Source organism: Apostichopus japonicus, chromosome 17, assembly GCF_037975245.1.
Source record: "Apostichopus japonicus isolate 1M-3 chromosome 17, ASM3797524v1, whole genome shotgun sequence".
NCBI lineage: Eukaryota > Metazoa > Echinodermata > Holothuroidea > Aspidochirotida > Stichopodidae > Apostichopus > Apostichopus japonicus.
In genome coordinates this window covers 11,314,592-11,328,541 of record NC_092577.1, presented here as the reverse complement: position 1 = coordinate 11,328,541, position 13,950 = coordinate 11,314,592, and the positions used below count along the sequence as shown (strand labels likewise).

Genomic DNA, 13,950 nt, shown 5'->3' with positions numbered 1-13,950 from the left:
GATATAAGATACTCTTTAAGACGTTTTTTGAAGGTGTTCAGAGTTTTACAACCAGTAATAGTAGTAGGGAGGGAATTCCAAAGTTTTACACCGACATAACGAATACCAAGTTGTGCAGACCTAAGTCTAAAGTAAGGAACAGTCAATTGATTTGGCGCACGGTTGGGATAAGGATCGTTACGTAACTGAAAATAGTTGCGAAAAGTCGACGGAGCACTATCATGTAACCAATTGAAAATAAAAATACCAACATAGTAACGATTTATATCATAGATACTAAGAGCGTTAAGAGTAGTAAACAGGGGTGCTGTATGCTGGAGGTAATCCGCATTACAAGTATAACGAATGGCTCTCTTTTGAAGTAAGTAAAGGGGTTGAATTCTAGAGGCATGGGTACTGCCCCAAATAACATTACAATATGTAAGATAGGGAAGTATGAGTGTATTATACAAAGTGACCAATGTGCTTCTGGGAATGATTTGGCGAAGACTTTTAAGAGCTCCAGCGCCTTTAGACACTTTCATACAAATATTCTGAATATGATTATTCCAAGAAAGATGATTATCTATATAAACCCCAAGAAATTTAGTAGTCTTAGACAGCATAACATCAACACCGCAAAGTCTGATACTATTAATTTTAGGATTTAAGTGCTTTGAAGGTGTACTAAACACAATAGAGGTAGTTTTCTTAACATTTAGTGACAATCTATTTGCACAAAACCAATCATGAATATATGTAAACTCATTCTGTATAGTATCCAATAGAAAATTAATGTCATTACTGGAAAAGAACAGGTTGGTATCATCGGCATAAGAGATTATATGAAATTTGTTGCTGGCTCTATAGAGGTCATTAACATAAATTATAAACAACAATGGACCAAGTATGGACCCTTGAGGAACACCACACTTAATTGGCTTAGAAACAGAATTTATATTATTAATAACAACAAACTGGTGACGATCAGCAAGATAGCTTTTGAACCACTGAAGTACAGTTCCCCGGATTCCATAATGACTAAGTTTTTCAAGTAAAATGTTATGGTCAAGGGTATCAAACGCCTTCGACAGATCCAGAAATATACCAGAAGCATACTGATTATTTTCGAAAGCTTCCATAACTTTACAAGTAAAATGTAAAATAGCATGTGTTGTTGAGCGGCCAGGAAGGAAACCAAATTGATAGTTATACAGTAAATTATGCTTAGCAATAAAGTTATATAACCGTGAGAACATTATTTTTTCGATTACCTTGGAGAAACATGGGAGAACTGAAATGGGTCTATAATTATTCACGGATTCCTTTTCACCGGCCTTAAAGACAGGAACAACTCGAACTATTTTTAAAGATGTGGGGACAACACCAAGCTCAAAAGAGAGATTACAAAGATATGTGAGTGGAATACATAATGAATGGGCAACATGTTTTACAATAATAGCAGAAACACCATCAAAACCAGCAGCGGATGGCTTGAGTGATAGAAGTACTTTAAGGACCTTATCTCTTGTTGCAGGAATAATGAATAAAGAGTCAATAACTGGTGCTTGCAGGTACATTTTGTAGTGAGAATTAACATTAGGAATCTTATGTTGAGTGGCTGGACCAATAGTAGTAAAATAATCATTAAAAATGTTTCCAATATCCATAGGATTAGAAAAACTGACCCCCTGATAATTAATCTGTTCAGGAGTGCGATTAGCTTGTCGACCATGTAAAAGGGTATTTATTGACCGCCACATACTTTTCGCATCCTGGTTGTTATTATTAAACATATTGGTGTAGTAAGACTTTTTGGCCAGCCTGATAACAGACGTAAGACGATTACGAAAACGTTTGTAGTCGTTCAAGTTGTTTGCAGTACGGCTACGGAGATATTTTTTATATAGACGATTCTTTGTACGGCAAGAATTAAGGATGGCAGGAGTCATCCAGTCATTCTTGTCACTAATACCCTTCTTTGTACTAGGAACATACGGAAGACAGTTGTTTAAATGCTTACTAAATATTTTATTAAACTGATCAAATGCAACGTTTACATCATTGCCATAAAAGACATCTTGCCAAGTTTCGTTTTCAATAGCAGACCGAAATAACCGTATAGTTGCTGGATTAACGTGCCTCCTTAAAGTAATTGACGGAATACTAGTTTTAACATTGTCAATGTCAACAATAGTAAAAACAGGGAAATGATCCGAAATGTCGTCACAAATTATGCCCGAGGTAGATGACAGTGATGGACTATTCGTAAAAATTACATCAAGAAGTGTAGCAGAGTGTGACGTTATCCTAGAAGGCAAATTGTGGAGTGGACGAAAAGAGTGAGAGTGTACAAGGTTGATAAACTGATTACCGATGTTTTCCGATGTAATTAAGAGATTACAGTTAAAATCGCCCATTAAGAAACAACTCCTGTCTTCTCGATTCAATGAAATAAATAAAGTAGAGAACATGTCAAGCACAGTTTCGCTAACACCGGAGGGGCAATAAATAACCCCTATGATGATTGGCGAATGAGAAGCCTGTAGTTCTATAAAAGTCGACTCAAATACGCCTTCTACAAATATACTCAAATCTGAACGAGATTTGTATTTAAGAGATGAATTGATATATAGTGCGACCCCTCCACCACGCCCTTGCCTAGAGGCATGTTCCATATTATACACAGGGATGTTGTAGAGAGTATGTAAAGTATTAAGATTACCAAGCCAGGTCTCGGTTATACCGATAACAGAAAAATTATGCCTAACGGATCTTAGTGATAATAATAAATTATTAAAGTTACTATTCAGAGACCTAGCATTCACATGATACAAGGTAAGTTTCTGATCCCATAAATCGTTGGTAATATCTTGAAAGAAATTATAATCATAATACTTGCAGTTAGTAGCTTGAAAACTTTGAACAGAATTGATATCAGGATCAATAGAACTGAGAGGGGAATTAATGTCGTCGCATGCTTGAAAGTGATTTCGAGTATTTTTACAAATGATACAGGCTATGTCCCCATGCAAACTAACAATAGGATTACTAATACAGTCATTATGCCATTTTATAACCCCGGAGCAATTACAGCAATGACCTATGGAACAACGATCACTAGACGTTAAGCTATGCGCACAAATACAACAGAGGTGACTAAATAAATTACAATGCTCCATGCAGTATCAAATGCAAACTATCAAGAAGTAAGAAAAGAAAAAAAAAGAGAAAGAAAGAAGAACAGAACAAAATAAGAAGAGTGAAAAAAAAGTATTATAACGTATAATACCTTGAATGTGGATAAGACGGGTGGTTGGACAAACGAAAACACACGACAAAAGGGAAATCCTTTAAAGTAATTTGTAAAATACCAGTAAAACGTGCAACTACTTGCTACATTTAAGTAACAAACGGCAATGGTATGTACTGTCCCCAAAAATCAAGGTAGCGGCTTCAAATTCAAGATGGCGGCTTCAACTTCACCATTGTGTCCGTACATTACCGAAGTCTTGCCAGGTCCTCTGTATTAGCAATGTGATGTTTATGATCGTTCCCATCAATGACGAATATCTTCCCATCTAGGGTCCAAGACCGATTAACTCTTTCATGTTTGCGGGCACGGGCGAATAGCTCCTGGTTCCTGCGGGTCAAATCCTCATTAATGTATATTCTGGTGCCTTTTAGTGAGGTCCTGGCACGATATATCCTGTCTCTTGTGTTGTATGAGGTCAGTTTGACGATGATAGCCCTGGGTCGGGTGGCGTTTGCTATGTTGTTAGCTCTAGGTCGGGGTGAAATGCGGTGTGAACGGTCGATTTCTCCAGGGGTTAGGGTAACGTTCAGTTTTTCGGTCGCCAGATTAATGACTAACTCGTCAGTCGATTCTCCAGGAGATTCAGGAATCCCCTGTATGCGGAGACAGTTACGCCTTGAATACTGCTCCTGGCGGTCAGCAGAGTCCTGGGTTGCAGTTAAGTCTCGTCTGAGCTGGCATATTTCCTCCCTGGCATCATCAAGTTGTTTTTGCTTTTTGGACAGTTCAAGTTGGAAGGTGTCATGAATTTCTTTACATACCTTCTCTTTCACTGCTTCCGCTATCGCTGGCACTAGTTTGCATATTAGATTGGTGCAAAAGTCATCTGAGTTAATGGCAGCATTCAACTCTTGGCGAATAGAGTCTATAATGTCCACATGAATTAGATCAGTGTTAGGTTGAGGTGTAGGCTCATCGTTAGGCTGGGGTTCGCGAACCTGCCTTCTAGTTGAGGTCGATTTTGCTGCGTTTGTAGCTTTTTTAGGTGGCATCTTGGACGTTGTTTAGTACTAGCAATGAACTCTCACAGAATAATGATAAAGTAATATACTGAATGAATATTTAACTGAGAAATTTGAAGGATTTCCGAGAGGCGAAAAAATGATGTGATCTTTACATGTTGTCTATCTACAGGCCAATCAAATGGTAAGTTGTAAAATGTAAATTTGAATGATTACAGTTTTATGGTTTGATTATTTAACTGTCATTTTGTTTTTCACATTTTGTCTACAGAGTTTTTGTCTAACGTCACTGACAGGCGTTCTAATAAAGTATATTTGCAATCCCATCTTGGTTTCTGTGTGTTTAATTATTGATGGTGGAAAAAAGTGGCTCACATTTTAAAATCATGACTTTAGTGTGGAAAATTTAACACATTTATAGTAGGATAAACTTTAAATTTTTAGACAAGATCCACGGGATTTGTACGTAGGGTTAAAATGAGACTATCTATCCTGCACAATTTCATGAAAATGAGATGTATGTCTTACTTGAAACTTGAAATAAAGATTTTTGATTTCTTAATTGTTACAATGAAGTGCATAAATTTGGACCACTATGATGATTTGTAATGTCCATGGATCTTTAAGCCATTATATTAAATTACCAGCCGATACGCAGACAATAAGTCCACTACATTAGCCATAACACCTCCAAAAATTAATAATTGATTTGACGATTTGATCGCGCTTTAATTTGTATTTCTTTAGCCCGCGTCCCATCACTTATTTTCTTCAATTCTCACTTGGTAATCCTTGGCCAAAAGCAAACTGCATTACGTGTGAAACTGTACAGCGGAGATCTATTGCATTGTACAGCGTACATAGTGCCCACGTACACACAGCCCCCACTCGTGTATTACAACGTTCGATGTGTCTATGAGTAACACGCATGCGCGAGGGTTTGGATACGCCTATATATGATAATTACCCCTAACCCTCCTAGGAAAAAAATTACGCGCGCAGGCACAAGCAGTTACGCAGCGCAGCTACAGAATGCATACAGGCACAAGCAGTTACGCAGCGCAGCTGCAGAGTGCATTACTCGATTCTCTGCACAAGCCAAAAATAATCTAAGTCCCTAAAACAACGTACAAATTCGGCATGGATTCTGCCTAGCAACTTACTCTAAATATACCCTAACGTAATGCCTAAAAAAGCTCCTTGCACGGCATTATAAACGACCCCGTAACTGTGTTGAATCCTATACACGTTTAACTGACTAATAAAGAAATAGCCAGTAAGATTGACAACCGCCATAACCTAATAACAGCCGGTCAACGCTCTCTACAGAGCTATACACGAATGTGAGCTAACCCCGCCCCGCTGTCTATGCACCCCTAAAAATTCCCCGTATACTAAGAACGAAGGAGGCCTTGTCCATCGAACTGTTTACATAAAGCTCCGGCAGGAAGAGCCAACTCTCGCAGCCAGCAATAAAATGATACTCAAGTTACACAAACTAGAGACCTCCTAGCTTTAACATTACGTAAGAAACATTTAAATACGGTGAAACAGGCAAGATAGAAAATACGTACACACGAGAAAATTAGGTTGTTTTCTCGTAACAATATATATATATATATATATCACTGTGTGTATGTACCTAATGTTGCTAATCATCTTTTGATGCCTTTTTGTATGTCATTCAATGTAATATAAAGATGACAAATATATACCGATCGTGTCCAAATAAAAGAGAATCAGCAGCGGTTGGATTATTTCTTTCTAAACTAAATTCTGCTCCAAAAAGGTCTAGTACAACAAATTTTCTGCTTAATTGTGCTACACTAAAGTCAAATTGGGAGTATACCTATGCCACATCAGATCCCTTTATTTAAAAATATTGACATTATGTGGCCTTGATAAGACTTTTATTTTCATAAAATGAAATAAATGAAATTCAACAACACAAAGAGAGACGCATAACCATGTCATCAGCTCAATTAGTTAAAAAGGACCTGTTGGATCTGAAAGGAGATGCAAATGCGTCTCTCTTTTTCGCTACAGCAGACATATTACGATACCCCTCCCCCCCCCCCCGACACACCAACCCCAAAACTGACGAGATGCAGAGAAGAAAGACAATATTTGTGAGAAAAATAAATGTCAGTCATATTTACGATTTACAAGTCGCCAAGGTTTGTTCAGATTGATAGAGAAGAAAGAATCACAAACAAAATTGTTTTGAAAGATGATTAAAAATGATGATTAAAACGATTGCTTATATGTTAATTTTGTTTTTTAAATATGTGTAACAGATTTTGGTTCGGATATTTGAATGTTTATACTTTATCAACTGTACATTTGGATGAAATAAAATTCCAAAAAAGTAAAAATTTACAAACAAAACAACCTAAGAGTGTATATTGATATATTCCTTTAAAGAAATAATATACAGAAGTATATATGCAATATAAATTTAACCTAAACATTTATCTCACATTGTTTTATTTGATAGACAGTCAGGTACAGTCAGGGGTGCATGTACAATGATACACTTTTTCAATAATTAATTTTTAATTAGTCTTTCATTGTTTTAGTGTATTCCTGTCATATATTCCTCGGTGAGTTACTATATCTCGTTAAGTACATATTTGCCGTTGCCATGGTCTACATTCAAGATGGGCGCACCTCCACAAATGGAATATTCTCGGAAGCAACTATATATCAGTGATTCGCACCAAGGAGCTGCCTTAATCAGATGAAATATTTTACCAGGAAGATAAGAATGGATATCACTATTCCGACCAGCTGTTGAAATATATCAACAAAGTGTTAGTCATGCTGATGCTGTTTATAGAGATTATCTGTCCGATCTAAATAATCAAGTTATCAAATATATCAAACATTGTTATATAAACTTAAGAAGTAATATTTCTCGATGAATAAATGTCAGTATATTAAGGCTGAGAGCACCCTGAAGTTCTAAGGTTGCTTATATTAATGACTTGAAAAATTTCCTATTTTTACATCACTACAAGGTCGAACGTGTAGAAAGATCCCATCGATGTGGTCATCAAGAGTTTTTCTATCCCGTTCTCTTCAAATGTTGACACACGGTTAACATCAACATCTACTGTTCTTGTTGTGAGTAACTGTCGACCACCCTGACTGTATTGTACCAGAATACATCTCGGCCGATGTAAGATGCCTGCTTTCCATAGCATGTAGATGAACTCATCCTTGTCTATGCATACAGTGAAAGCTTTCCAGTTCAATCCATCAAGATCTGGTTTGGTGAATTCATACATCAGTTTACTATGTGATTCCTCCATGCTGACTGCATATGCTGCTTTCTCAGTATAGATGCCACATACCAGGAGACTACCTCTATGAACAGTTATATCATACCTTTCATCGATACCATCTGGTAGTGTAATCATGTGGCTGTAATTCATTTGATCAGTATATACATACACATATCTTCTGTCAGTACCAACAATAATGTGATTCTTTACAGGATCTGTAGTTACACAACTCACGTACTGATCAGATGGCCACCTAGTAATGACGTCACGAATGTTCTTCTTGGTAAATGTACCATCACGTACATCGTAAATACCGATTTCATAAGTACAAAGAACGTCAATGATAACTTTGAACTCAGACAACAATCCGCAGATGACCACGCCCTTATCACTCTTGATCTGATCCTGTCGTTGTAATTCACCATTTATGTTGAACATAGTGATGTGTAAATACCCTCCAGATACCTTGTGCATTATGAAAATCTTGACATCTCCTCTGCTTAAAATATCAGTGGCATATTTACCTTTAACTTTGATTCCTGAAACATCAACCACTGACTTTTTATGCTGGGCAATCTTGACGTTATCCCTAATAACCTTCGTTACATCACTGATATCGAAATCAAATAAAGATTCTACCTCTGGGAATTTTTTTTTTCATTTATTTTATAAGGTGTTCACATGCTACTCTAATACCAGGAATACACTGAGCGTTTGTCCAATCGTCTTTAGAAGCAAGAATAGATGAAGACGTTGCTGTGAGGTTCTCGTATCTTTTAATAATCTGTTCGCAACATTCTCTTAATTGCTTTTGTTCAACTTTATTTTGCCCTACAAGCAGGTCTTTTGCTGTTGTCAAATTCCTCAAGTTAACATCTAGGCTGCGAAGTTTGGTTAAGAGCTCGCTCTTAACCTTATCACATTTGTTTATAAACTTTTCAGATTCTTTGTCATATTTTTGATTCGTTGTTTTCCTGAGTTTATCATATTTCTTTCTCACTTGGCTCAACTCCTCTTCCAAATTAAGAGTTATCCGACGGTCGTTTTCGCTTGTTCTGCTTTCGATGTCCTCTAAAACCCTTTTTCGTTCCTTAGTACATTCCGCAAATTGATCTTTAATCTTGTGTGTCTGTTGCTGGTGCTGATTTCTTAGTCTTTCTGTCCTTTTCATGGCATTTTTATTCAGCTTCTGTTGAGAAAGTTGTATTTTCGTTGGCAATTCGTATAGTTTACCCTTGTATTTGGTTAGTTCAACAAGTTCTTGTTTCAGTAGTTTTCTTTCACGGTCTGCTATTTCAGTTACGTCATGCAGGTCATGACCTTTGTGCTTATTATATGTAAAAGCCAAGCACACAGGTACATTTCTGCAAGAACTGCAGCATAATTGCGCTTCTTTTTTGTCATGGATATGACACCTGGGATTTTCCGTTAGTGATGTTAATTTATCCAGTGTCATATTATTTGCTTCTATATTATCCAGACTCAGAATGTGGGTTTTGTGATTTGTAAACATTTTACTGATGGCGTGAACCTCGTTACATTGCTCACACAAGTTATCTCTGCACTTAAAACAATAAGCTGAAACTTCTGTATTCTTCAAACAGCTTATACATTGCTTCAAATCTTTATTTTCAAAAGACTTTTGCAATTGTATAAACTCGAGCATACTATTTATATGGAAGTCGGTCTTGAAATCGTCAACCCCATTTTCTGGTATCACGTATTCATGCATACACAATGGACAATTAAGCTTTCCATCAATGCATGCTTGAATGACTGTCTTCAAGCAATTTCTACAATATCGGTGAAGACATGGTAACTGTTTCGGTTCTTTTAATTGATCCAAGCAAACAGAACACAGGAAGAAGTTCTCTGCCCGATCCGTGAGAGGAGTTGACGAAGCAATTGGTCTTGATGACGAGATTCTGCAATTTACAGAATTATATAGAAATTTATAAATACTGCTGGAGTCGTCGCGAGCATTAGTAAGACTAACTAACATTAATTAAACTAGATGTTTAGTTAAATTCTCTAGCTATATCATTATGCAGTAATGCAAATACCGGGATGGGAGGCGGGGTGGAAGTGAGTGATGTCATGGGTAAACCTTTTGTTCAAAAATTTCTATTTGAATAGGTTTAAGTGGATAAACTTCTATAATTCTTTGAAAATTCTATATTTTTCTTTGCTTATATCAGCGCTCTCAGTTCCAAAAGTCCGATATAAGAATAGTTACAGAACACATCAAACATGCATTTAAACTTGCAGTCAGACAAAGAGGAATTGTGGTGGGAGTGTAAAGGTAAAAAATGTCGGAGTCAGTGGCAGTACCCTGGGCGATCCTGCCAACCCTTCTACCCCCCCCCCCCCTCAACAGAAATACCGAACGAAATAAGGATGTTGAAGTAATCGTAAAATTCGATTAAATATAAACACGGAACAAAACAACGGCATATAAATGTGTAGTAAGACTGAACACTGGAAGCGATTGAGCTAAACGCAAATCTATCTCAAAATATCGTCAACATCACTTACAAGACTGTGATTCTTTGCACGTGAGGTTGACATCGGACACTCAAATATTCCGATCAGTGTAAAGAGTAAGTTTCAAACTATAATTTAACCTTCAAGTCGGGAAAGACCTGAGTTTCGTGAGATTGTTGTTTTCGTCTGTATATCGTCTCTATGCGGGTCGTGTTTCACAATCTCGGTGGAATTTAACGAGCGCCGAATGTTACAAAATAAGTGCGTACTGAGTACGATGTAAGGCCTGGGCAGACACCCGACACACGCCTCGCCAAAATGCGAAAGCCTTTTTATATTAAAATATACATATGATTGGATAAGTTCAAATCCATGTAAGTCTTATCAACTAATCATAAAAAAAAACACTGAAAGATGATTGAACGAATACAAGTAACAAGAGGAGTCCATCTCTAAATGGGAGAAACTGCTTTCTCGACCGGTATCAGTGCAGAAATTGGTCTCAAGAAATTTCGTTTGGTACCTCCTGTGCACACCAGGACATCCGCCTTTAGCACTTTTCCATCTTCACTCTTGTGAGTCCTGACAATTTTGGCAAGCGGCCACGAACCACGGTATTCGTCCTTCTCCTTAAGTAGTACTACATCGCCTGGAGATACATCATGTTGAGGTTGCACCCATTTCTGACGTGGTTGGAGGCTTTGGAGGTATTCTTTCCTTCAACGATCCCAGAACTGGTCTGCAAGGTATTGGGCTCGTCTCCATCTCTTGCGCCCGTAGAGGTTTTTGCGGGTAAACTCATCGTCAATCGGTTGTAGTGAGGTTGTCTTCTGAGTAAGTAACATACTTTGTGTAAGAGAGGCAGGATCGTCAGCATAAGATGAAATAGATCTAATAGGTCCTGAGTTGACAACGGCAGCCGCCTCTGCCATGAATGTCACCAGAACCTCGTGTGTTAGCTGATGTTTCCCTAGTTGATAAAACATAGAGTCCAGTTGCGTTCTAGCAATACACTCACTCTCACTGTTCCCAGAACTAAACTGAAAACCTATGGCGACCGTGCCTTTCCATCAGCCGGGCCCAAGCTCTGGAATGGTCTGCCCTTATCTGTGCGGAGTTCTCCCACTCTCAGTCAGTTCAAGTCTTGTTTGAAGACTCATTTTTTCAAGTTGACGTTCTATTAGGGTTGTACAGCGCTTTATAAGTTCATTTATTATTATTATTATTATTATTATTATTATTATTATTATTATTATTATTATTATTATAATTATTATTATTATTATTATTATTATCATCATTATTATTATTATTATTATTATTATTATTAATTTTAGTGTAAACATATTCGTCGTTATATCATGTCATTTTCAGTTAACTTTAGACGTTCGTCACACATTCGTCACTATGCTAGAAGTAAATGTTGAAGTTTCGTCCTGTCACAGACTAGTATTCGTCACCGTTGTGTAGTAGCCATAGGGTACACCGTGAATGTTCACTGTCACATGAGGAGAGGAGGGGAGTAGGTGGAATCACCTTACGTAAGAAGAAAATAATCGAAGGGGTGGTATATTGGTCTTATTGATTTTAAAAAGAACGTCCACGGTTTACTATAATGAATAAAATAGACAAGGAATTTTCTTGGGTCATACGCAGGTATCAACTTACGTGTTTTAGTATGTTTTTTTTGAGTGACATGGATGGAGTCGGATATGATGAAGGGAGGTGGTATAGAGGGCAAGGAGAGCCGGCTGCTGAAAGGGGTGGCATATTGGTCTTATTAATTTTTAAAAGAACGACCACGTTTTGTAGCAATATATAAAATAGACAAGGAATTTGTATGGGTTATGGGCTGATGTAAGTGTTTTAGTATGTTTTTCTTGGGTGACATGGATGGTGTCGGATAGAGGGATGTTGAGGTAGGGAGGGCAAGGAGAGCCGGTTGCTGAAAGGGTGATATATTGGTCTTATTTATGTTAAAAGAACCCCCACCATTTTCTAAAATGTATGAAATAGACAAGTGATATTATGAAATGTGAACACATGCAGTTGCAAAAATAATAGTTCCAGTGGGCGGCGTAATCTGTTAAGTCGAAACTCTTATGAAGCACACCGACTACGGAAATTGTGGGCAATTCTTCATTTTCAAGTGAGTGTATTACGTGAAATGTCTCTGAAAATAGTTTCTAAGTATCCTTCAAAAGTTTTTGAAGCTTTTCCACTATACTATCCCCTTAAACGGAATGTGAAATTGTTCTTAAACTCTCAGGTACATTCATAATATCCAACCCAACCTCGTGTGAATCCTCAGATTTAAAGAAGGAAATAACTGTGCCATTGTTCAATTGTTTTCAAGTTGTACTGTAGTATGTTGTTCCTTCCCTTTATTTCCTTCCAGTATACATATAAAAATATTCTTACAATCACAGGCACATTCATAATATCCAACCCAACCTCGTGTGAATCCTCAGATTTAAAGAAGGAAACAACTGTGCCATTGTTCAAGTGTTTCCAAGTTGTACTATAGTATGTTGTTCCTTCTTTTTATTTCCTTCCAGTATACATATAAAAATTTTCTTACGATCACAGGCACATTCATAATGTCTAACCCAACCTCGTGTGAATCCTCAGATTTAAAGAAGGAAACAACTGTGCCATTGTTTAAGTGTTTCCAAGTTGTACTATAGTATGTTGTTCCCTCGTTTTATTTCCTTCCCGTATACATATAAAATTTATAGAGAGGTGTCATATATTACCTCAACAAGAAGAATAACTAATATGAAAGGTGATTTTTTTTAAGATGATAGGATATCATATCAAATTCCAGTACACATACAAACGTTAATACATAAAACGATATAACAAACAGACTAACAACAAACAGTCCAAGAATAACTAATATAAAAGGGGGAAAATGTTAAGATGATAGGATATCATATAAAAACGTGTTCTCTTCTCTTTTTATTTCCTTCCAGTATACATATAAAATTTATAGAGAGGAGTCATATATTACCTCAACTGTTCCTTCTCTTTTTATTTCCTTCCAGTACGGTATAGATATAAAATTTATAGAGAGGAGTCATATATTACCTCAACAAGAAGAATAACTAATATGAAAGGTGATTTTTTTGAAGATGATAGGATATCAACAAACAACAAACAGTCCAAGAATAACTAATATAAAAAGGGAAAATGTTAAGATGATAGGATATCATATAAAATACATCTACACATACTAAAGTAAATACATAAAACGATATAACAAACAGACTACAACAAACATTCTAAGTGCTCGGATGGAATGTATAAAGCAGCACGGTAAATAAATGAGTTTCTGTTAACTTACGTTCGGTATTTTGTGGAGATTTCGTAGATATCTGCTCGATTTGTGCAGGAGACTTGTTAGCACAGTATACAAAGGGTGATTCTGATCACTGTAAATCCTATTAGCCATTCTTATTAGCCACTCAGTTCTTGCAGCAGCATTTACTTTTTCTAAAAGTATTTTGCAATCTAAATTAAATATAGCTGATATGTATTTAAGAAACGCCATTCTTCTTTCTTTGCTTTCTTGCAATATAAAATGGTACCAGACAGGCACTGTATAGATCACATGTGCCAGGTTGTATAATAGTATTGAAAACATTTCCTTTAGCATTTTGGTTAAAGAAAGACACAACGTATAAGCCGCACTAGATACTATATAATATACTCTTTTAAATACCTTGATGTTTTGCCAGAAAAGGTCAAACTGTTGTCGCTGTATCCTCCCAGTACTCAGTTTTAGAGGTTCTAGCCATCTCCGATCCCGCAATGATAATAATACGTTGCGATCTTGATAGAATGAGACCTTCATGTTTTATTTTCAAAAACAAACTCCTTTATTTTTGGGGGTTACACAATAAAGCCATGCAGTCACATG

General features: G+C 36.8%; 1 protein-coding gene across 1 annotated transcript in view; it reads right to left on the bottom strand.

The window, feature by feature from the left end:
- LOC139984814 (uncharacterized) overlaps positions 1 to 13,889 on the bottom strand; it is a 34,147-nt gene extending 20,258 nt beyond the window's left edge. Inside the window, exon 1 of the mRNA XM_071998895.1 lies at positions 13,753 to 13,889. The gene's annotated coding sequence lies outside the window, so the exon portion shown is untranslated. The remainder of the gene's footprint in view (positions 1 to 13,752) is intronic.
- Positions 13,890 to 13,950: the final 61 nt, after the last annotated feature.